The 25,323-nt window shown below is 41.6% G+C and overlaps 1 protein-coding gene and 1 pseudogene across 8 annotated transcripts in view; one reads left to right on the top strand and one right to left on the bottom strand.

Annotated features, from left to right (window-relative positions):
- The window catches only part of USP54 (ubiquitin specific peptidase 54), a 147,834-nt gene that overhangs the window by 14,584 nt on the left and 107,927 nt on the right, over window positions 1–25,323 (top strand). For 6 of the 8 annotated variants that reach the window (XR_003796981.1, XM_029244933.1, XM_029244932.1 and 3 more), the window contains exon 1: window positions 15,231–15,355. The exons of the other annotated variants lie outside the window; for them this stretch is intronic. The gene's annotated coding sequence lies outside the window, so the exon portion shown is untranslated. Of the gene's footprint in view, window positions 1–15,230; window positions 15,356–25,323 lie in introns of those variants that run through there. 8 annotated transcript variants of the gene reach the window in all.
- LOC114908635 lies at window positions 22,237–22,654 on the bottom strand (annotated as a pseudogene).

Raw genomic sequence — 25,323 nt, 5'->3', positions numbered from 1 at the left:
CTATTTCCTACCCCCACCCCCATACACACACACTTTCTCTCCCAATGTAAGTATAACATTTTTTTTTTTTTTTTTTTGCGGTATGCGGGCCTCTCACTGTTGTGGCTTCTCCCGTTGCGTAGCACAGGCTCTGGACGCGCAGGCTCAGCGGCCATGGCTCACGGGCCCAGCCGCTCCACGGCATGCGGGATCTTCCCGGACCGGGGCACGAACCCGTGTCCCCTGCATCGGCAGGCGGACTCTCTACCACTGCGCCACCAGGGAAGCCCACTTTTTTATTTTTTTTTTGGTTAAATTAGTTGTGGTAAGCAGAATAATAGCCCTCTCGAATATATCTGTGTCCTTATCCTCAGAACCTGTATTTTCCCTCATGGCAAAAAGGAATTAAGGTTGCTAATCAGCTGATTTTAAAATAAGGAGATTATCCTGTATTATCCAGATGGGTTCAATGTAATTAAAAGGATTGTTAAAAGTGGAAGAGGGAGGCAGAAGAGATGCTATGTGAGAAGGACTCAATCTCTGTTGCTGGTTTTGAATATGGAGGAAAGAGGACCATAAGCAGAGGCATGCAGGCATCCCTTAAGCATCTGGAAAAGTCAAGGAAAGATTCTGAAATAGAACCAGAAGAGAACAGTAGCCTTACTACCACCATGATTTTAGCCCATTGAGAGTGTGTTGGACTTTTAACCTCAGAAGTGTAAGATAAAAAATTTGTGCGTTTTTTTAAAAAAAATTAATTAATTTTTGGCTGCGTTGGGTCTTCGTTGCTGTGCACAGGCTTTCTCTAGTTGCAGCGAGCGGGGCTACTCTTCGTTGCAGAGTTCAGGCTTCTCATTGCGGTGGCTTCTCTTGTTGCGGAGCACGGGCTCAGTAGTTGTGGCTCGCGGGCTTTAGAGCGCAGGCTCAGTAGTTGTGGTGCACGGGCTTAGTTGCTCCACAGCATGTGGGATCTTCCTGGACCAGGGCTCGAAGCCATGTCGTCTGCATTGGCAGGCGGATTCTTAACCACTGTGCCACCAGGGAAGACCTCCATGTAAATTTTAGAATAAGCTTGTTTAGGTCTAAAGAAGGCCTTTCTGGGATTTTTATAGGGATTGCATTAAACTTATAGATTAACTTGGGGAGAATTGACATTTTTATCACGTTGAGTCTTCCAATCAATGAACAAGCCTGTTTATTTATGTCCTCTTTGATTTCTTTCATCAAACTTTTAGCATACAGACCCTGTACATGTTTTTGGAAAGTGTATATACTTAAGTATTTAGTTTTTTTTACAGTGATTGTAAATGGTAATGTGTTTTTTACTTTGTTTTCTGCACGTCTGTTGTTAGTACAGTTGACCCTCCAAGAGTACAGGTTCGAACTATGCAGGTACACTTATAAATGGATTTGTAAAAATAAATGCATACTATAGTACTACATAATCCTCTGTTGGTTGAATCCGAGGTTATGGAACCGCCCATACTGGAGGATGACTGTAAAGTTATAAGTGGATTTTCCTCTTGCTTAGGGGGTTCTGCACCCTGACCCCTGTGTTGTTCAAGGGTCAACTGTATATAGAAATGCAACTGGAACTTCCCTGGTGGTCCAGTGGTTAAGAACCCGCCTTCCAATGCAGGGGATGCGGGTTTGATACCTGGTCGGGGAACTAAGATCCTACATGCTGTGGGGTAACTAAGCCCAGGCAGCACAACTAGAGAAGCCCACGCCCCGCAGCGAAGACCCAGCGCAGCCAAAAAAAAAAGAAATGCAATTGATTTTTTTGGTGTTAATCTTATATCCTGTGGCCTTGTTATTACTTCTAGGAGTGTTTTTGTAGATTCCTTGGGATTTACTATGTAGACATCATGTCATTTGCAAATAGAGTTTTATTTCTCCCTTTCCAATCTGTATGCCTTTTATTTCTCTTTCTTGCCTATTACAGTGCCTAGAACTTCTAATATTATGTTGATTAAGAGTAGTGAGAGCAGACATCCTTGCTTTGTTCCCAACCTTAGGGGGAAAGTATTTAGTATTTCACCTTTAAGTGTGATGTTAACTGTAGGTTTTTGTTTTTGTTTTTTGGCTGTGCTGGGTCTTTTGTTTTGGTTCGTGGGTTCTTCTTTGTTGCAGTGCACGGGCTTCTCTAGTTGTGGCATGCAGGCTCCAGAGTGTGCGGGCTCAGTAGTTGCGGCTTGTGGGCTTAGTTGCCTTGTGGCATGTGGGATGTTCGTTCCCCAACCAGGGATTAAACCTGTGTCCCCTGCATTGGAAGGTGGATTCTTAACCACTGGACCACCAGGGAAGGCCCCTGTATGTTTTTGTGTAGATGCTTTTTTATCAAGTTATAAGCACATATTTTAAAAATTTCAGGTGAAATCATATTTCTTCTGCAGTGCTTCTCCAGATTCTCCCAAGCTAATATTTACCCTCCATGTTTCAACAGCATTCTGCTTATATTACTGTTACTGAACTCTTTCTTAATTGTTTTCTGGTTGATTTGTGTTCATCCATTCCTCCCTCAGACACATACACCCTCTAGGCTATGAGGGCAGATGCTGTTTTACTAATTTTCATATCGCTAGTTTAGAACAGTGTGCCTGGCACCATTGAATTGTTTGATTGAGTGAGGGAGTGAATGAATGAGTAATTGAACAAGAGAATAAAAAACTCTCTCTCACAGGGCTTAAGATAGTTTTTAGTGATAAGGGTATGAACTTTGGAGCCAGACAGAATTCAAATCTCAGCTCTTCAATTTAATACTACTGGGCAAAGTTGGTCAAATTACGAAATATTTCTGAACCTTAGCTCTCTTATCTGTGAAATTAGTATAATAATAACCTACTTGAACAAATTAAGTGAAATAATAAATGTTAATTCTCAGTGCAGTAGCTATCATGTTGTAGGCACTCAAATTTTAGTTTTCTTTCCTTTTTTTCTTCATTGAACTGTATTTAATGATAGTGATTGTAAAATCACTTTGTGAACCGCAGAAAGTTATTTCAAATACTGTTCATGTTTGTGTTAAAAACAGTCAAACTGGTCTTCCCTGGTGGCGCAGTGGTTGAGAGTCCGCCTGCCGATGTAGGGGACACGGGTTCGTGCCCCGGTCCGGGAAGATCCCACATGCCGCGGAGCGGCTGGGCCCGTGAGCCATGGCCGCTGAGCCTGCGCATCCGGAGCCTGTGCTCCGCAGCGGGAGAGGCCACAACAGTGAGAGGCCCGCGTACCGCCAAAAACAACAACAACAAAAACAACAACAAAAAACAGTCAAACTAATTTTGATTATGTTGGTTTAAGGGGAAAAAATAGGGACATGAGGAAATGGAGAAAGTTTGAATAACTTTTGTTGAGCAATATAATGTGCCAGCCACTATGCTCAACACTTTACCTATAGTAATCCATTTAATCTTTACAATAACCTATGAAGCACATACTTCCTCTGAAGGATTGTTTCTTAGTTTTTTAATTGTAGTTTCCTTACTTCCACCCTTTCTAAGTAAGCCTCAGGAATGGGGCTAATACACTTTAATGCAGATTTCAAACTTTGTATAGAATATGAAGAAGAATAATTATTTTATTTCTAAGCTCTCATTTTAGTATTTGGGGACTGTGTACTTTAGGTTAAGTCTTTGTTTTTTCAGCAAACCTTAGTGGTGATATTTATAGGCATACATTGGAGATATTGCAGGTTTTGTTCCAGACCACCACAATAAAGAGAATACTGCAATAAAGTGACTCACCTGAATTTTTATATACCACTGCATATAAAAATTATATTTATACTGTAGTCTACTAAGTGTGCAATAGCATTATGTCTAAAAAATGTACTTTTTTTTTTTCCACGCTCCGAGGGCTGCAGGATCTTAGTTCCCTGACCAGGGATTGAGCCCGGGGCCGCAGCAGTGAAAACGCCGAGTCCTAACCACTGGACCGCCAGGGATTTACCCACAAATATTCTTAACGGCATCTAGAATGATGAGTCCTTTCCAGAAGGTTTTCAATTGACTTTGCCCAGATCCATCAGAGGAATTACTATCTATTGCAGCTATAGCCTTACAAAATGTATTTCTTAAATAATAATGAAGCTGCACACCCAGATAGGGACTTGAACCCACTGTCTTTTAATTGTGATCACACACTTGGTCTCAGGACTTAATGAAGCTCAGGTTCTTTTTCTTTTTTTTTAAATAAATTTATTTATTATTTTTATTTATTTATTTTTGGCTGTGTTGGGTCTTCGTTGCTGCGCGTGGGCTTTCTCTAGTTGAGGCAAGCAGGGGCTACTCTTCGTTGCAGTGCGCGGGCTTCTCATTGCAGTGGCTACTCTCGTTGTGGAGCACGGGCTCTAGGCACGTGGGCTTCAGTAGTTGCAGGACGTGGGCTCAGTAGTTGTGGCTCACGGGCTCTAGAGCACAGGGTCAGTAGTTGTGGCACACGGGCTTAGTTGCTCTGTGGCATGTGGGATCTTCCTGGACCAGGGATCAAACCCTTGTCCGCTGCATTGGCAGGCGGATTCTCAACCACTGTGCCACCAGGGAAGCCCCGAAGCTCAGGTTCTTTATGTCTCATCACAGAAAGAATTCCGTGAGAGACAAAGTGATAGATAAGGAGTGGATTTATTTAGAGATACACATTCCATAGACAGAATGTGCTCCATCTCAAAAGGCGAGAATGGTTTTGGGAGAAACACACTCCACAGACAGAGTGTGGGCCATCTCAGAAGGCAAGAGGCCCTGAAATATGGGGTGGTTAGTTTTTATGGGCTGAATAATTTCATAGGCTAACGAGTGGGAGGATTATTCCAACTATTTTGGGGAAGGGGTGGAGAGTTCCAGGAATTGGACCACTGCCCACTTTTTGACCTTTTTATGGTTAGCCTCCAAACTCATGGCACCAATGACACTGTAGGTGTGGCACTTAGATGCTAGTGTATTATAGTGAGCATATAATGAGGCTCAAGGTGCACTGGCAGTCGAATCTTCTGCTGTCTTGGGCGTAGTTGATTCTAACCAGTTTATGTCATATCCTCAAGGGCTATGTCCTTTTTTTTTTTTGGCCGCGCCCTGTGGCATGTGGGATATAGTGCCCTGACCAGGGATCGAATCCACGCCCCCTGCATTGGAAGCGTGGAGTCTTGACCACTAGACTGCCAGGGCAGTCCCTATGTCATTCTTTTAGAGGTTGTTCCCTGCCCCCTTACCTTCTATTTCAATAAGACCTGAAAGTCAGTATTACTCCTTGATCCATGAGCTGCAGAATGGATGCTGTGTTAGCAAGCATGAAAACAACATTAATCTGGTTGTACATCTCCATCAGGACTCTTGGGTGACCAGGTACATTGTCAGTGAACAGCAATATTTTGAGAGGAATCTTTTTTTCTTATCTCAACAGTGGACTTAAAATATTCAGTAAACCGTGTTGTAAACAGATGTGCTGTCATCCAGGCTTTGTTGTTCCGTTTGCAGAGTAGACTTAGCATAATTCTTTTTTTTAAAATATTTATTAATTTGGCTGTGCCGGGTCTTAGTTGCAACATGCGGGATCTTTGTTGCAGCACGCAGGCTCTTTAGTTGTGGCGTGTGGGATCCAGTTCCCCAACCAGGGATCAAACCCGGGCCCCCTGCATTGGGAGCACAGAGTCTTGACCACTGGACCACCAGGGAAGTCCTGACTTAGCATAATTCTTAAGGGCTCTAGGATTTTCAAAATGGTAAATGAGCATTGGTTTTAACCTAAACTTGAAACTGTGCACCTCAGATTGGGACTTGAACCCACGTGCTGGGACTTGAACCCAGCCTAAACCCAGATTGGGACTTGAACCCATGAGTCCGGGACTTGAACCTGGCCAAAACACTGATTGGGACTTGAACTCACGGTCCTTTAATTAGAATCTCTCACCTGGTGTCTGGACTTACTGAGGCTCAGGTTCTTTGTGTCTCAGTGCAGAAGGAATTCAGTGAGAGGCAAAGTAATAGGCAAGAAGTAGATTTATTAATCAAGGACGCTTGTGAGAGATGCAAGTGGTCAGGCAAGGAGGCTCTGCCCCAAGGATTAAGTGGGCTACAATTTTACAATAAAAGGAGAGTAGGGGAGGGGAAAAGACAGCCTTCTTCAAGTAGACCTCAGGCTTACATCACTAGCTCCTCCTTCGTATTGGGCAGGACAGTGTCTGACCCTATGGGTCAAACTAGGACTGTCATTGCACTTATTCAAATCAGTAGAAGGGTGGTAACATTTTTCTTTCACCTAATGACCTGGGACATATCTCCTGCTTTTATTTATCACTTTATAGTTAAGCAAGGCTGCCGTGTTCCACGACATTCCGATAGCTTTCTTGAGCGATCATTAACTTACAGTGGTCTCCCAAAGTTTCCTAGGTTTCCCTCTCTATCTATAATCCCATACTGGGACTTCTACGACTACCTGTATAACTATCCTATCCTATCCCTATCAAAGTCACCAGTTGCATTGAAACCGAGCAGGACCTTGTGGGGCCTTCCTGGGTACAAAAGCCCCTCTGTGTCCCCTGTTTCTTGTTTGTAGAGAAACGTTTTAGTCTCCTAGGCCTTCCTTGAGTTCCACAGAGCAGACTCAAGCAGTTAGTAATTAGAGAAGTGAGGGAATGCAGAAACAAAGGAAAAGCAGTCAAGCAAGAAAAGTAATGATAGCTTAAACAATAGTTCAGCTATAAAACAGAATCACGGGCTTTGCTGGTGGCGCAGTGGTTAAGAATCCGCCTGCCAATGCAGGGGACACGGGTTCGAGCCCTGGTCCAGGAAGATCCCACATGCCATGGAGCAACTAAACCCATGTGCCACAGCTACGGAGCCAGTGCTCTAGAGCGCACGAGCCACAACTACTGAAGCCCGCATGCCTAGAGTCCGTGCTCCACAGCAAGAGAAGCCACTGCAATGAGAAGCCCGCGCACCTCAGCAAAGAGCAGACCCTGCTCACCACAACTAGAGAAAGCCCATGCAGCAACAAAGACCCAACTTAGCCATAAATAAATAAATAAATAAATAAATAAATAAATAAATAAATAAATAAAAACAGAATCACAGGACTCCTAGTTCCTCCTCAAGTGATATACATAACAATCTGATGCATATCTTTGAGTTGTTCTGCAGAAAATAAAACCACCACCCAGGTGGAGGTGACTGCATGCTGACCACAAGTGCTAGACCCCAGACTGGTTAGAACCAGAAAGTTGATGATTAAAATTTCCAAAATGTCATTCTGTTATCTCATCTTCAACCAACCAGAAGAAAGTCCATGAGCTGATCTTGGCACCCTGCAACCCTCACCCCTAATGTTGCCTTTAAAAACCCTTCCCTGAAAGCCATCAGGGAATTCAGGTCTTTTGAGCATGAGTTACCTGTTTGCCTTGCTTGGCACCCTGCAATAAATGCTGTACTTTCCTTCACCACAACTTAGTGTCAGTAGATTGGCTTTCCTGCCTATTGGACAAGTGGACCTGAGTTTGGTTTGGTAATAGCATTAGCCCCTAACAAGAGAGTCAGCCTGTCCTTTGAAGATTTGAAGCCAAACTTTGACTTCTCTCTAGCTATGAAAGTCCTAGATGTCATTTTCTTCTAACAGAAGGCTATTTTGTCTACATTGAAAATCTGTTGTTTAGTGTAGCCACGTTTATTAATTGTCTTAGCCACATCTTCTGGATAACTTGCTGCAACTTCTACATCAGCACTTGCTACTTCACCTTGCACTTTTATGTTATGGAAATGACTTCTTTCCTTAAACCTCATGAACCAACCTCTGGTAGCTTCAAACTTTTCTTCTGCAGCTTCCCTACTCCTCTTAGCCTTCATAGAATTGAGTAGAGTTTGGGCCTTGCTCTGGAGCAGGCTTTGGCTTAAGAGAATGTTGTGGCTGGTTTGATCTTCTACCCAGACCACTTAAACTTTCTCCATATCAGCAGTAAGGCTGTTTCACTTTCTTATCATTTGTGTGTTCACTGGAGTAGCACTTTTAATTTCTTTCAAGAACTTTTCCTTTGCATTCACCACTTGGCTAACTGTTTCATGCATAAGGCATAGCTTTTGGCTTATCTCGGCTCTTGACATGCCTTCCTCACTAAGCTTAATCATTTCTAGCTTCTGATTTAAAGTGAGAGACATGTGACTCTTCCTTTCACTTGAACACTTAGAGGCCAGTGTAGGGTTATTAATTGGCCTAATTTCAATATTGTTGTGTCTCAGAGAATAGGGAAGCCCTTGAAGAGGGAAAGAGAAGGGGGGACAGCTGGTTGGTGGAGTGGTAAGAAGAAAGCAACATTTATCAAATTTGCCGTGTTATATGGGCATGGTTTGTGGTGCCCCCAAATAATTACAATAGTAACATCAAAGATCACTGATCACAGACCACCATAACAAATATAATAATAATGAAAAAGTGAAGCACAATAAAGTGAGGTGTGTTTGTACTTTCGACTTCCTTCTATAGGTGTACATTAGCTACCCCCAATATATTAGGTTCTTCAGTTTTATGAAATTGATCAGAGCAATAAATTCATTTATTGCCTATGGCACATCAGTTTTTTTCAACAAATATCACCAATAAAGCTTGAATTGATTTTTGTTTTTTTCTTCGGCCACACAGCATGTGGGATCTTAGTTCCCCCACCAGGGATCAAGCCGGTGCCCCCTGTAGTGGAAGTGCACAGTCCCAACCACTGGACCAGCAGGGCAGTCCCAAGCTTGAATTGATTTTTGAAAGAAGAGAAAAACAGCAGACTGTTTGAACTAGGATTTAAAATATTTCTCACTCAGTAATTTATATTTAGCAGGTTTAGACCTATTTTGATTAGTTCTCTCTCTCTTTTTTTTAAACTGTGGTAAAATACACAATGTAGAATTTACCACCTTAACCTTTTATAAGTGTACAATTCAGTTTATTAAACATATTCACATTGTTGTGCAACCAATCTCCAGAACTCTTCTCATCTTGCAAAATTGAAACTCAACACCCATTAAACAACTCCCCATTCCTCCCTCCCTGTAGTGCTTGGCAACCACAATTCTATTTTCTGTTTCTGAATCTGACTCTTCTAAGTACTTAATATAGATGGAATCATAGAGTATTTGTCCTTTTGTGCATGGCTTATTTCACTTAGCATAAGGTTCATATATGTTGTAGCATGTGTCAGAATTTCCTTCCTTTTTAAAGCTGAATAATATTCCATTGTATGTGTATGTTACATTTTGCTTACCCGTTCACTTGCATTTCTTCCATCTTTTGGCTATTGTGGATAATGCTGCTATGAACCTGCTTTCAGTTCTTTTTTTTTTCCCCAGTCGTATTGAGATATAATTGACATACAGCACTGTATAAGTTTAAGTTGTACAGCATAGTGATTTGATTTAAATACATCATGAAATTATTATCACAGTAAGTTTAGTGAACATCCATTATCTCATGTAGATACAAAATTAAAGAAATGGAAAAAAATTTTTTCCTTGTGATGAGAACTCCTAGGATTTACTCTCTTAACAACTTTCATATATAACATACAGCAGTGTTCATTATATTTATCATGTTGTACATTACATCCCTAGTACTTATTTATCTTATAGCTGGAAGTTTGTACCTTTTGATTGCATTCATCCAGTTCTTCCTCCTCCCCCTCCCCACCTTGGTAACCACAAATTTGATCTCTTTTTCTATGAGTTTGTTTGTTTGTTTTTGAAGTACAATTGACCTACAACACTATGTTAGTTCCTGTTACACAGCATAGCGATTCGATATTTCTATATATTTCAAAATGATCACCATGCTAAGTCTAGTTATGATATGTCACCAAAGATATTACATAGATATTGAATATATTCCCCAGACTGTACATTTCATACCCATACTCATTTATTTTGCAACTGGAAGTGTGTACCTCTTAATTTCCTTCACCTATTTCTTTTCTCCCCCCAGCCACCATTCCCTCTGGAAACCACTTATTTGTTCTCTGTATCTATAATTCTGTTTTGTTTTGTTTACTCATTTGTTTTGTTTTTTAGATCCCACATATAAGTGTAATCATTCTTCTTTTGATCTTTTGCATTGTAATTTGATGACTAGTGTTCTGTTTGGATTCCTTTCTCTTTTTTTGTGTGTGGTTTTATTATAGATTTTTGGCTTGTGGTTACCATGGGGTTTATTTATTTTTTAATATCTTGAAAATTTTATTTATTTATTTATTTTATTTTTCTGCATTGGGTCTTTGTTGCTGCGCGTAGGCTTTCTCTAGTTGCAGCAGGTGGAGGCTACTCTTCATTGTGGTGCGCAGGCTTTTCATTTCGGTGGCTTCTCTTGTTGTGGAGCACGGGCTCTGGGCATGTGGGCTTCAGTAGTTGTGGCACAGGGGCTCAGTCGTTGTGGCTTGTGGAGCGCAGGCTCAGTAGTTGTGGCACACGGGCTTGGTTGCTCTGCGGCATGTGGGATCCTCCCAGAGCAGGGCTCGAACCTGTGCCCCCTGCATTGGCAGGCGGATTCTTAACCACTGTGCCACCAGGGAAGTCCCTACCATGACGTTTATATATAGCTATATATCTATATGTATGTGATTATTTTAAGTTACTGATCTCTTAAATTCAGATGCATTTTGACAGCCCTGCATTTTTACTCCCCCCCGACTCCCCACCCATGTTTGCTGGTTTTGACATCATATGCTACATCTGTGTGTATCCCTTAACTACTTATTGTGAATACAGATGATTTTAGTACTTTTGTCTTTTAACTCTTCTACTAGCTTTACATGTGGTTGGTTTACTACCTTTACCAATGAGATTTTTCTTTTTGTAGTTTTTATATTTCTAGTTGTGGACTTTTTTTTTTTTTACTTAGAGAAGTCCGCTGAACATTTCTGTAAAGTTGGTTTGGTGGTGCTGAACTCTTTTAGCTAGCTTTTTCTTGTCTGTAAACTTTAGATTTCTCTGTCAAATCTGAATGAAAGCCTTGAAAGGTAGAGTATTCTTGGTTGTAGGTTTTTCCTTTTCATCACTTTAAATATATTGTGCCACTCCCTCTAGCCTGCAGAGTTTCTGCTGAAAAGACAGCTGATAGCCTTATGGGAGTTCATCTGTAACTTGTTGCTTTTACATTGCTGCTTTTAATATTCTGTCTTTATCTTTAATTTTTGCCATTTTGATTACAATGTGTCTGTGTGTTGTCCTCTTTGGATTGATCCTCTTGAGACTCTCTGTGCTCCCTGGACCTGGATGTCTGTTTTCATTTCCAGGTTAGGGAAGTTTTCAGGTATTATATCTCAAAATATGTTCTCTGTCCTTTTCTTTCTCCTTTCCTTCTGGGACCCCTGCAGTGTGAATGTTAGAATGCTTGATGTTGTCTGAGAGGTCTTTTAAGCTGTCCTCATTTCTTTTTCTTTTTTCTGTTCAGCTTCAGTGATTTTCACTACTCTGTCTTCCAGCTTGCTGATCCATCCCTCTGTATCATCTAATCTACTGTTGATTCCTTCTAGTGTATTTTTTATTTTATTTATTGTATTCTTCAACTCCATTTGGTTCTTCTTTATATTCTCTAACTCTTTGTTAAAAACTTCTAACTTCTGACTCTTTTCATCCAATCTCCTGAGTTCTTTGAACATTTTTTTTTTCTTTGAACATTTTTACAATCATTACCTTGAACTCTTTATTGGGTAGATTGCTTATCTTCACTCACTTAGTTCTTCTGGAGATTTATCTTGTCCCTTCATTTGGAACATATTCTTCTGTCACCTCATTTTGCCTAATTTGCTGTTTTTATTTCTATATATTTGGTAGATTGGTTATGTTTCCTGATCTTGGAGAAGTGGCCTTTTGTAGGAGACATCCTATGCATCCCAGTAGTGCACTTCCCTCTGGTCACCAGAGCTATGTGCGTGGGTCCTTCTGTTGTGGTGGGTTGACTACTATGGGTGGTCTGGTAGGTGTGGCTGGCCCCCTCTCTGGTTGGTTGCCATGTCCTGACTTGTGCAGAGGCTACTGGCTGCTGGTGTATGGGGCCAGGTCATGAGGAGGCTGGCTCTGGGGCTCCAGGGGTCCTGGGGCTAGTGCTGGCACACTGATGGGCAGAGCCATGTTCCAGGGTGGGTGGTTGTGGGGCTGGGGGTCCTGGATCTAGTGTTGGCCTGCCTGTGGGTAGGGCTAGTTCCTGACAGAGCTGGCTGTGGGGTCTGGGGTGTCCCAAGCTGGTATTGGCCCACTGGTGAGTGGGGCTGGATCCTGAGGCAGCCAGCTGAGGAGTCCAAGGTGTCGCAGAGCTGTTGTCAGATTGCTAGTGGGTAGGGCCACGGCCCAGGGGCGTGGGGGTGGGCAGGTTCCTGATATGGTTGACTGTGGGGTCCTGGGTATCTTGAAGGTGGTATCAGCCTACTGGTATTGGATTCCTCTGCTGGTGCCTGCCCACTGGTGGGAGAGGCTGGTCCTGAGGCTAGTGCTGGCCCACTGGTGGGTGAGGCTGTGTCCCAGTGTCTCTGGCCAGTCTACTGGTAGGTGGGGCTGTGTTCCTGCTTGGCTAGCGGCTGGACTGAAGTGTCCCAGTACTGGTGCTGAGAGGCTGGTAGGTGGGGCTGGGTCTCGGCATTAATAAACTAAAGGGTGGATTCCAAATTGGCGCTTGCCAGTACCAATGTCCGCATGGTAGAATGAGCTCCCCAAAATGGCTGCTGCCAGTGTATTTGTCCCCAGGATGAGCTCCAGTTGTCTCCTGCCTCTCCAGGAGGCTCTCCAAGATCAGCAGGGGGTTCTGACCCAGGCTCTTTTCAAATTACTGCTTCTGTGCTGAGTCCTGGAGTGTGCGAGATTTTGTGTGTACCCTTTGAAAGTGGAGTCTCTATTTCCCACAACCCTCTGCCTCTCCTGAAAGTAAGCCCCACTGGCCTTCAAAGCCAAATGTGGGGCTTGTTGTCCCGGTGCAAGACCCAGGCCTGGAGAGCTGGTTGTGGGCCTTGGACTCCTTGTTCCTTGAGAAGAACCTCTTCAACTGTAGTTGTCCTCCCACCTGTGGTTTGCCTACCTGGGGATATGGGTTTTGACTATACCATGTCACCACCCCTCCTACCCAACTTTTTGTGGTTCCTTCTTTATTTCTTTAGTTGTAGAAGATCTTTTCTCCTGGTCTTCCAGTTTTTCTCATCAGTATTTCCTCTGTAAATAGTTGTTATTTTGGTGTGCCCGTGGGAGGAGGTGAGTTCAGGATCTTCCTACTTCACCATCTTGGCCAGTCCTCTCAGTTCTTTTGGATATATACCCATAAGTGGAATTGCTGGATCGTATGATAATTCTGTCTTTAATTTTTTTGAGGAATTGCCTTACCATTTTCTATGGTGGCTGTACCATTTTACATTCCCACTAGGAGTTCCAGTTTCTTCACATCCTCATTCACAGCTGCTATTTTCTGTTTTTTTTTTTTTGATAGTATCCATCCTTATGGGTGTTTTCAATTTTCATTTTGGTTTTGATTTGCATTTCCCTAAAGACTCGTGATGTTGAGCATCTTTTCATATGCTTATTGGCCATCTGTATATCTTCTTTGGAGAAATGTCTATTGTCCTTTGTGCACTTTTCAATCACTTGTTAACTTGTAGGAGTTCTTTATATATTCTAGATATTAACTCCATATCAGATAAATGATTTGCAAATATTTTCTCCCATTCTGTGGGTTGTCTTTTCACTCTGTTGACTGTGTCTTTTGATGCTCAGAAGTTCTCTGTTTAAAAATTTTTATTATTTATTATTTAAGACATTTAAGAAGAATAATACAATAAGGAACCTTGTGTCTACTATCCAGCAAATTAAATATTACTAAATAAGTTGAAGGCTCCTTGTTTTCTCCTTCTTGATCACAAGTCCCTTGCCATCTCTCAAAGGTAACCACTAATGAATTTGATGTTATTCTGACTAGTTTATATTCCTAACTCAGCCTGTTAGTGTATTAGAAGCTTACCATGACAGAGGTAAAAATACTGCAAAGGTCCTGTGGAAGGCTGAGATGGGAAGGGCTATTTATTAGATTTTTTTTTTTAAGTTGAAAGCCCAGTTCAGCACCGTCAGACAGTTTTATATAATAGGTGCACAGAAATATTTGTTGAATGACTATTTGGTACCCAGGTACTTTTTTAAAAAAAATTTATTTTAGGGCTTCCCTGGTGGCACAGTGGTTGAGAGTCCGCCTGCCGATGCAGGGGACACGAGTTTGTGCTCCGGTCCGGGAAGATCCCACATGCCGTGGAGCGGCTTGGCCTGTGAGCCATGGCTGCCGAGCCTGCGCGTCCAGAGCCTGTGCTCCGCAACGGGAGAGGCCACAACAGTGAGAGGCCTGTGTACTGCAAAAAATATATATATATATATTTTATTATTTACTTTAGGCTGCGTTGGGTCTTTGTTGCTGTGAACGGGCTTTCTCTAGTTGCGGTGAGTGGGGGCTTGTCTTTGTTGCGGTGCGCGGGCTTCTCATTGCAGTGGCTTCTCTTGTTGCAGAACACGGGCTCAGTTGGTCCGCGGCGTGTGGGATCTTCCCGGACCAGGGCTTGAATCCATGTCCCCTGCATTGGCAGGCGGATTCTTAACCACTGCACCACCAGGGAAGCCCAGTACCCAGGTACTTTTGATTGAAGATAATTAAAGTACCAATATTACATCACTTTGAAGTGAATTCTACATATCTTTTGAGTTAGTATTATTATGTGTTTTACCAATAAATGGACAGCTATGGCAGAGTAAATGTTTTCTTAGAAGTAGTGAAACTGAGGGGAAAACTTGGGTTTGGAGCATTTAGCTGTAAATGCATATAGTGCATTTAGCTGCCTCTGTTAATTGAGACTTGTAGACAAGACAAGCAGAATAAGAGAATGGAGAAGTATTACATTCCTGGTTTAAGAAAATGAGTTGTAAGTTCTGAAGAGGGTGATTCGTCACGTCTGACTCTGGGCAAGGACCTGTTGAAACAAATAGTGTGCTGTTCACAGGGTAGAAGTGAAGAACCTGACCTCCATTATAAGCTGAAAATGAAATCCTTCTCTAGTGAGGCCATACTGGGAGCAGCAGCAGCTGCTACTGCTATGCTGCCGCCTGAATTTTGTGTCTATGTGAGGTGGCCAGAGGAGGAAATGATTCCGTGGCAGTAGGCATGTATAGAGAAGGACTTGTTCTGGCTCTGGCCAAGTGGTTACACAGGTTGTGGGTGTCACTTTAAACATACAAAGACCTGCTGGCTGGAGGAGGAGCAACTTCCTGAGGATCAGGTGCACATCTGAAGGGATGAGCTCATCCTTCTAACCAGACCTGCTCTAGATGCTGAGTGAATGTTTTCCTAATTGCAAGTCCTGCAGCTGGGAGAAGCAGGAAATGGTTGAAGCTTCAGGCACTTTGTGAGTAGCAAATAAACAGAAGCAATTTTGGGACTCTTTTGAAATGTGTGGTTGTGAATATCAAGTTGAAGGTGACACATGTGCACATTCATTTTTTTCTCTAAGTTGAGGTTTGCAGTAAAGTGTGTCGATGGTTGAGGAAAGCTTTGGTGGTTTTAACTTTATTCTAGTGATTCGTTTTGAGGTGACTTAATAGTTTATTTCCTATACTGTCTTGTTTTATTTTGCTTCTTTGGGAAACAAAAATCCTGGGGGTTCCTTTTTAATTTCCAGGGATCTCTATGGCTTTTTTAAAGCTTTAGTTAATGGGACTTAGCCGCTTTTTAAGTCCCCTGTGCTGGCTTTCAGAGCCCTATGCATGATTGTATTTTGTTTTTTGTTTTAATTTACCTAAACTATTCACTTTAAGTAAGCTTCTTTAAAATTAAGTTGGCTTAAAAAAGAAATATCAATTATTAATTTTTTTTAGTAAACTTTTTTCTTTTGAGATACTTCTCAAAATTCACACAGAAATAGAGGTCTGATATACTCTTTACCCAGTTTCATCCAGTGGTAATATCTTGTAAAACTGTAGTGCCAAATCACAACCAGCATATTGACATTGATACAGTGAGGGTACAGAATATTTTCATCACCACAGGATACATCATATTACCCTTTTACAGCTATACCCACTTCCTTTGCATCTACCCACTCCTTAACCCCCTGTCAACCACTAACTGAAAAATCAGTTTTTAAGCAAGAAGCTTTGTGTGCTGTCTTAAGTAATTTTGTGTTAGAGATCTACATGACCTTATGAAAAGAGCCCTAGGCTGCAATAGGAGATTTTGGTTCATTGTAGCTCTTTGACCTTGGGTAAATAATTTAAATTTCTCTGTTCTTCGGTTTCCCTATTGTAAAATAGGATAATGGTATATTAATTTCTATTTAACCTATTTATAGGATTTTTGAGAAATTCTAAAGTTCTTTAAAAAATAAGCACTCTATAGATTATTACTAGCAGCAAGGACAATAGTTTTCAAGCTAGTAAGTATATAGCAAATTGTAAACTACAAACTAGTCCAGATGGCAAGAATGATCATTTTAAAGTGAATTTAAATTTTAAGGCTCAGTTGAATTTCAGAGTACTGAATTAACTGGCTGATGATCTCAGAGTCACTGTTGTTAATCTTTGAGAAATCATAAAAACCAGAGAGAGACAAATGTCCTGATATCCAAAAAGAGGAAAGTAGTTGGAAAAGTGCAGACCTGTAAAATTAATGTTAAATACAGAAAAATTAAATTATAAGTGATCAAACAGATGATATGGAGTATTAACCCAAAAGATTTAGTATAGGCTGATTTATCATAACAAATTTCTTCTATTTCTGTTCTTAAATTCTATTACTTCTATTTAGAATTACAAGGTTAATAGATCAAGAGATTGTTCTTGTTATAGTCATAATCCCACAGTTTCCCAGTCTTTCTTTCTTTTTTTTTTAAATTAAGGGTACTTTAATTAATTTATTTATTTATTTTTATTTTTGGCTGTGTTGGGTCTTCCTTTCTGTGCAAGGGCTTTCTCTAGTTGCGGCAAGTGGGGGCCACTCTTCATCGCGGTGCGCGGGCCTCTCACTTTCGTGGCCTCTCTTGTTGCGGAGCACAGGCTCCAGACGCGCAGGCTCAGTAGTTGTGGCTCACGGGCCTAGTTGCTCCATGGCATGTGGGATCTTCCCAGACCAGGGCTCGAACCCATGTCCCCTGCATTAGCAGGCAGACTCTCGACCACTGCGCCACCAGGGAAGCCCCAGTCTTTCTTTTTTTTAACAGCTCTATTGAGATATAATTCACATACCATATAATTCACCCATTTAAAGTATACAATTCAATGGCTTTTGGTCTATTGCATTTTTTTTTTTTTAAGTAGATGTACCATTACATTCTCCTAGAATTGTACAAGGGCTCCAGTTGTCAGGGTTTTTTTGTTTTTGTTTTTTTAATTAATTAATTTATTTTTGCTGTGTTGGGTCTTAGTTTCTGTGGGAGGGCTTTCTCTAATTGTGGCAAGCAGGGGCCACTCTTCATCTCGATATTAATGTTTTTTAATGTTTAAATTAATGCAGTTTATTTAAACATCTTTATTGGAGTATAATTGTGTTACAATGTTGTGTTAGTTTCTGCTGTATAACAAAGTGAATCAGCTATATGTATACATATATCTCCATATCCCCTCCCTCTTGCGTCTCCCTCCCACCCTCCCTATCCAACCCCTCTAGGTGGTCACAAAGCACCGAGCTCCCTGTGCTATGCAGCTGCTTCCCACTAGCTATCTATTTTACATTTGGTAGTGTATATATGTCCATGCCACTCTCTCACTTCGTCCCAGCTTACCCTCTCCCACTCCCGTGTCCTCAATTACATTCTCTACGTCTGTGTCTTTATTCCTGTCCTGCCCCTAGGTTCATCAGAACCATTTTTTTTTTAGATTCCATATATATACGTATTAGCATACGGTATTTGTTTTTTTCTTTCTGGCTTACTTCACTCTGTATGACAGACTCTAGGTCTGTCCACCTCACTACATAAATAACTCAATTTCGTTTCTTTTTATGGCTGAGTAATATTCCATTGTATATATGTGCCACATCTTCTTTATCCATTCATCTGTTCATGGACACTAAAGTTGCTTCCATGTCCTGGCTATTGTAAATAGTGCTGCAGTGAACATTGTGGTACATGATTCTTTTTGAATTATGGTTTTCTCAGGGTATATGCCCAGTAGTGGGATTGCTGGGTCATATGGTAGTTCTGTTTTTAGTTTTTAAGGAAAAAACTGTTCCATACTGTTCTCCATAGTGACTGTATCAATTTACGTTCCCACCAACAATGCAAGAGGTTTCTTTTTTCTCCACACCCTGTCCAGCATTTATTGTTTGTAGATTTTTTGATGATGGCCTGTGTGCGGTGATACCTCATTATAGTTGTTTTTTTAAAAATTAATTTATTTTTGTCCGTGTTGGGTCTTCGTTGCTGAGTGCAGGCTTTCTCTAGTTGCGGAGAGCGGGGACTACTCTTTCGTTGCAGTGTGCGGGCTTTTCATTGTGGTGTCTTCTCTTGTTGTTGTGGAGCATGGGCTCTAGGCACGTGAGCTTCAGTAGTTATGGCACGCAGGCTCAGTAGTTGTGGCTCATGGGCTCTAGAGCACAAGCTCAGTAGTTGTGGTGCATGGTCTTAGTTGCTCCACGGCATGTGAAATCTTCCTGGACCGGGGCTCAAACCCATGTCCCCTGAATTGGTAGACGGATTCTTAACCACTGCGCCACCAGGGAAGTCCACCTCATTGTAGTTTTTTTGTTTGTTTGTTTGTTTTTGTTTTTTGTTTTTGCTGTACGCGGGCCTCTCACTGTTGTGGCTTCTCCCGTTGCGGAGCACAGGCTCCGGACGCGCAGGCTCAGTAGCCATGGCTCACGAGCCTAGCCGCTCCGTGGCATGTGGGATCTTCCCGGAGCCTAGCCACTCCGTGGCATGTGGGATCTTCCCGGACCGGGGCATGAACCCATGTCCCCTGCATCGGCAGGCGGACTCTCAACTACTGCGCCACCAGGGAAGCCCCTCACTGTAGTTTTCATTTGCATTTCTCTAATGATTAGTGATGTTCAGCATCCTTTCATGTGTTTGTTGGCAATCTGTATATCTTCTTTGGAGAAATGTCTATTTAGGTCTTCTGCCCATTTTTGGATTGGGTTGTTTTTTTAATATTGAGCTGCGTGAGCTGCTTGTATATTTTGGAGATTAATCCTTTGTCAGTTGCTTCGTTTGCAAATATTTTCTCCCATTCTGAGGGTTGTCTTTTCTTTCTCCCAGTCTTTCATGATACATTTATAGCTGTTATACAGTAAAATATGGTTTGGTTGATTGACTAAATGAATGTGTTGAAGATTGAATAATTGTATCCACTTAGACTCTTGATTTCACCAGGAAAAGCCTCTGGTGGATTTTCTTTGGACCTTGGATAGAGTAAAACAATTTTATTTTTATTTATTTATTTATTTTTGGCTGCGTTGGGTATTCATTGCTGCGTGTGGGCTTTTCTGTAGTTGCGGTGAGCGGGGGCTTCTCTTCATTGCGGTGCGCGGGCTTCTCGTTGCGGTGGCTTCTCTTGTTGCGGAGCATGGAGCTCTAGGCACATGGGCTTCAGAAGTTGTGGCACATGGGCTCAGTAGTTGTGGTGCATGGGCTTAATTCCTCCGCAGCATGTGGGACCTTCCCGAACCAGGGCTCGAACCCATGTCCCCTGCATTGGCAGGCAGATCCTTAACCACTGCGCCACCAGGGAAGTCCCATTAAAACATTTTTAAAACAAGTTAATCAGAGATGTAGGTATTGCAAAGATGCAGGAGTAGTTAATTTGACAGATGATAAATAAAGCCTTAAAAATTACTTCCATAGGGTGAAATCATGGGCTCAAACTGAAATTATACTTAGCAGGAGTAAGTCCTTGAATATTTAAATTCAAAACTTCAAATGCACAATAACAGGATGAGGAAGAGCTGGTTGGGCAGCAGTTCATGTGAAAAATATCTGGGAATTTTGGTTAATCACAAATGTAGCAGCAACTGCCTGTGCAATGTGGCTGCTAAAAACACCTTCAGCTATATTACGTTTATCCAGGTCATAAAAGTTTTGGTTCCAATATATTTTTGTGCTAGGTTGGAAATACATTTTGCATATTGGTTTAAATGGACACTGATAAAGTTGAGAGCATTCTAAGGAAGGGAGACTGGACCAAAAATGGTCTGAAAACCATTTATGTAGGAAATTGTTGGGATTTGAGGAGGGGAGTATTGAGAAATTTTAAAATAATTTTAAACATTTATTTAAATTTATATGCAATTTAAAATGGAAACATGGGTATTTGTTATATAATTTTTCTTTCTCTCTTAGAAATAAAACAACAGAGATAAAACCAAAGCCCCTTCCCTCTACCTCCCTACAAGGAACTTTATCTTATTTTTATCAAAGTAATACATGTGCATAGTTTTAAAAATGTGGCGCTTCTCTGGTGGCACAGTGGTTAAGAATCCGCCTGCCAGTGCAGGGGACACAGGTTTGAGCCCTGGTCCAGGAGGATCCCACATTCCGCGGAGCAACTAAGCCCGTGCACCACAACTACTGAGCCAGTGCTGTAGAGCCCGTGAGCCACAACTACGGAAGCCGGCGTGCCTAGAGCCCATGCTCCTCAGCAAGATAAGCCACCGCAATGAGAAGCCCGCGCACCGCAATGAGGAGTGCCCACCCCCCATCGCTGCAGCTGGAGAAAGCCTGCGTGTGGCAGTGAAGACCCAGCGCAGCCAAAAATAAAATAAATAAAAATAAATAAATTTTAAAACGTGAATAGTTTATATGTGTAGAAGGAAAAAGAGCAGTTATCCCCCCCACAGAGGCAACTATAATCAAGTGTCTTAAATATTTCTAATAATATAATCATATCAATTGCTTTTAAAAACTGTTAAATGTATATAAAGTGTTCAATATAAAGAATATGAAGTGTTGGCGCTTTTAAATACATATATGTGTTCTCCGGTATATTTTCACCATAGTTATGTGATTTGGGGGGTAAAGTCGTTATTTATTATTTATATTATACCAATATTGAACCTGAGCTACATCATGTACAATGATGATAATTCTTTGTTTTGTTTTGTTTTGAAAAATTACATCTTATTTATTTTTAAAACCAAACCACTAGGAAAATATATCACCGTCTTGAAACAGCAAACAGACAGGCTATATTATCAAGTAATAAGTTGCTAAAAACACAACAAGGTCCTTAATAAAACGATAAGGTGCCAGAACTGGGGCAAGAACAACCCATGTCGCAAAAGTGGTATTTGGTAACGGGGGCAGGGGGGCTGTGTCCCATTTTTTGCTCTAAAAGAGTCACAGCTTGCCCCTGAGTTGCTTACTTTTTCTCCTTTGACCTTCATGTTGCCAAGGGATTGTTTCAACAGAGCTTTGTTATTACAGGGGGCAAAGTAAGCAATACTGGGTTTAGGCTTTCATTCTATTTTGTTTTATGAAAACCAGATTTTTCCAAAGCCAGTACTTCATAACTCTCTTAATTAAGCAGCTAACAATTCGTCTTTCGCTGTTCATTCCTGAATACTAGCATATAGCACAATCAAAATCCCATTTCCCTTCAAGGGTGAGTGTCACTGCAAGATTGTCTTGTGATTCGGCTGGCTCTGCTGCAGACAGCCTCAGAGCTCATCATGGCTGCCAGTTAGAGGGAAAGTTTGCTTCCCCTACCAGTGTGATAGCGTTTCTTATATTTTTACAGGGTCTCCAGGCTGAAAGATGTCATGTGTGAGAATTTTAAGAAATGCGCATCCACATTTTGACGGCCAGAAATGAATATCTGCAAGGACCCTTTCAAAGTTTTTATCCAAACTACCTCCCCCAACTCTACATCTTAAAGTAACTTCATGCCCTTGTATATAAAACAAAACCAAGCAAAACAGATCCCCAGAAGCCCCCTTCTAAATTAGTGACCTCATGGATTTTGTTTTATTTCCAGTTTGTGGAAAATGTTGTAGTGATCCTTCTGGTAAACAGCTCATAGTATCTGTGCCAGGATAAGCACTTGCCACATGAAATTCAGGCTCACAAAAACTCTCCTGTGCTATCTTGTGCTATCTCTGACCCAAATTTTAGCACCAATTTTTTTCACTTTCTAGGATTCAAACACAAGGGAACCAGTGTCCAGAGGCAAGTGACATAGGCCTTAAACTTGCAGCCATCCTTAACTTCCTCATTCATAAACTTTCCTTAGAAAACTCAAATCCCCATTCCTCTTTTTAAACAGATTCCTGCCTTCAGCCCCAATGGCCAATAGCAGACATCTATTTCCCAATGGACGAGAGACACTCCTTCATCTTCTTGGTCATGGTTGGGGTGAGGTTCATGTGGTCATCCACACACTTGGTCACGCAACTCTCCAGCTGCTGCTTCACCTGAAGCTCTTTACTCCCTGCATCTATTGAATCTTTGGCTTTGTCGTTGCAATGCATAGTGCACCGGGCCAGGCCATCCTGGAACTTCTCCAACTCGCTGGTCACCAGGGCCTGGGCTTGAGCCGAGGTGCATGGCAGCACGCAATGCACTGGTGCACTTGCTGCATGGACGCCTGGCTGTCCTCACAACAGACGGCGCTGCAGCGGGACATGAGGCCCTGCATCTTTCCCAGATGTTCTGTCTCTCCAGACTCTTCACCACAGAGCCTACCGCCTCCTGCACCAGAAGCTGCTGCAGCTCTGCCATGGCGACCTGGCGCTGCTCCCTGCTGGCCGGCACCCACATGGACTCCCGCTCAGGAGCCCGCTGCCTCGCTGCTTCCTGGGTCACTGTGGCCCGCCCTTTCCAGATAATTCTTTTCTTATACAACTTTTCATTTTCCTAAGCATAATTGCCTTGCTTTTTTCATTTGCTTGGTTTTTAAAGTTCTAATCATTATTAAATCATTCCCAGACTCTTAGCTAGGACCTAAAACTCTGCTCCATTCATTCAAATGCAGTAGATAAGTTATCAGTCCTTTTTTTCCCCCTTAGAGATCTACCTTGTATATTCCATTTTTAAAATGATACATAGCATTAAATCTTAAGACTGTATCACATTGTATTTATTCATTCCCCTTTGATGAACATTTAACTTATTTTCAGTTTTCCTCTAATTAAGGAAGATACATGTGTGAGAATTTTTCTAGGCTATGATGAGAAGTGAAATTACTAGTGTATTATTCATCTATTGCTGCATAACGAATTACCTCAAAATTTTGCAACTTAAAGCAGCAAATATTTGTTATCTGTGTTTCTGTGAGTTAGGAATCAGAGTGTGTCTCTCATAGGCTGTAATCAAGTTATTTATTTATTTATTTGGCTGCTTTGGGTCTTCATTGCTGTGTGCGGGCTTTCTCTAGTTGCGGAGAGCGGGGTCTACTCTTTGTTGTGGTGGGCCGGCTTCTCATTGTGGTGGCTTCTCTTGTTGCAGAGCATGGGGTCTAGGCGTGTGGGCTTCAGTAGTTGTGGCTTGCGGCCTCTAGATCACAGACTTAGTAGTTGTGGTGCATGGGCTTAATTGCTCCGTGGCATGTGGGATCTTCCGGGACCAGGGATCGAACCTGTGTCCCCTGCATTGGCAAGTGGATTCTTAACCACTGCACCGCCAGGGAAGTCCTTGTAAAGAAGTTTTTAACAGGAGCTTTGATTTCATCTGAGGACTCAACTGGGGGAGGATCAGCTTCCAAGTTCTGCCTCTCATGTGGCATGATTCTGCTTCTCACAGGTTAATTGACGGAGGACCTTAGTACCTTTCTAGCTTGTTGGCTGAGGCATCCTTCAATTCCTTGCCTTGTGGGACTCTCCATACAACATGGCAGCTGGCTTCCATGACAGTGAAGAAGATGGAAGCCAGAGTCTAATCTAATCTTGCACATGACATCCCATCACGTTGCTATATTTTGTTAGAAGCAAGTCAGCAGATCCAGTGCATACTCAAAAGAGTGGGGATTACATGAGGGGATGAATAAAGTTGTGAACTGCTCCGAGTCTTGGTTGTACTAGAGTATTTAGCCTGGAAAGGGTGACTAAGGGAACACATGAGTTTTGTCTTATATATTTGAACGGCATATGTAAAGAGGAAATAGTAGATCTCCTCTGTTTTTGATCAGAGATTGAACTAAGAGCAGTGGGTGGAAATTAAAATGTATGGCCTTATAAGATGATGTGATTTCTGTTCTTGAACATAGTCTGTTAGGGGCTGGGTGACCTCTTGTAAAAAAGATTACAAAAAATTTTCTTGCATTAGGTTAGAAACTTTAAGTTCTCCAAAGATTATTTCTACTCTAAAATTTTATAATTATAAATGAGTGAGTTTCAAACTGTTAGTATTTGAGTAGTCTGTTAATCACTAATGAGGGAGAAGTGTATAGGCTTACATGTGTATTTGCACATACGAGGTTTCATTTAGAAGATCCAGGTTAAAAAGTTAAGAGGAGAGCTATAAATTTACACTTTAATTATTTAAAATCACTGTTCTTTTCCTGCTTTTTTTTTTTTTCGCGGTACGTGGGCCTCTCACTGTTGTGGCCTCTCCCGTTGCGGAGCACAGGCTCCGGACATGTAGGCTCAGCGGCCATGGCTCACGGGCCCAGCCGCTCTGCGGCATGTGGGATCCTCCCGGACCGGGGCACGAGCCCGTGTCCCCTTCATTGGCAGGCGGACTGTCAACCACTGCACCACCAGGGAAGCCCTCTTTTCCTGTTTTTATATTCCTTTGGCTACCATAGAATGTTTACTACTATAATTCTTATTTTAAAATATTAGCAGCAACTCAGTTTTTTCTTCTAACGAAAAATATTTTCATTGTAAAAGAAAAAATAGAAAATACAAATAAGGAAAAAATAAGAATACTTTATAATCTTCCCACCCAAAGATTATATTAACAATAACTATATTAACCTCATGGTATAATGGTATATAATCTCTCTGACCTTTTAATTTAATTTTACATATACAAATACGCACAGATTTATTATTTGTGCTAATATGTTCTATAGCATCACAGCAAACACTGAATTAATGAATACTGAATCATTGCTCCTAGGGGAAATACAGGATTAGGTTCCTATGAGTCTCTGGTCCCATTTTTGTTGACTAATCAACATGTAACCTTGTTTTATGTGTGTTTTTTTTAAAGGCACATTATTTAATATATATTATTGATTCACTAACATTGAACTCATGGTGAATAGCACTGTGACTTATGCCTAAATGAACCTTATCTAACACATATATTTTCTCCAGAAGGCACATCACAGCTTTCTTGCACTTAGAAACAATAGACTTCAGTACTACACTTGGGGGTTATTTTAAACAGTGAAATCACCAACCAAAAGCACAAAAATGTGAAAAATGTTGTACTAAATAAACCGC

This window comes from Monodon monoceros, unplaced genomic scaffold (assembly GCF_005190385.1).
Source record: "Monodon monoceros isolate NGI ecotype Baffin Bay Population unplaced genomic scaffold, NGI_Narwhal_1 Super_Scaffold_4, whole genome shotgun sequence".
Taxonomy (NCBI): Eukaryota; Metazoa; Chordata; class Mammalia; order Artiodactyla; family Monodontidae; genus Monodon; species Monodon monoceros.
Note: the sequence above shows the minus strand (reverse complement) of the source record. Positions and strands in the feature narration are given on the sequence as shown.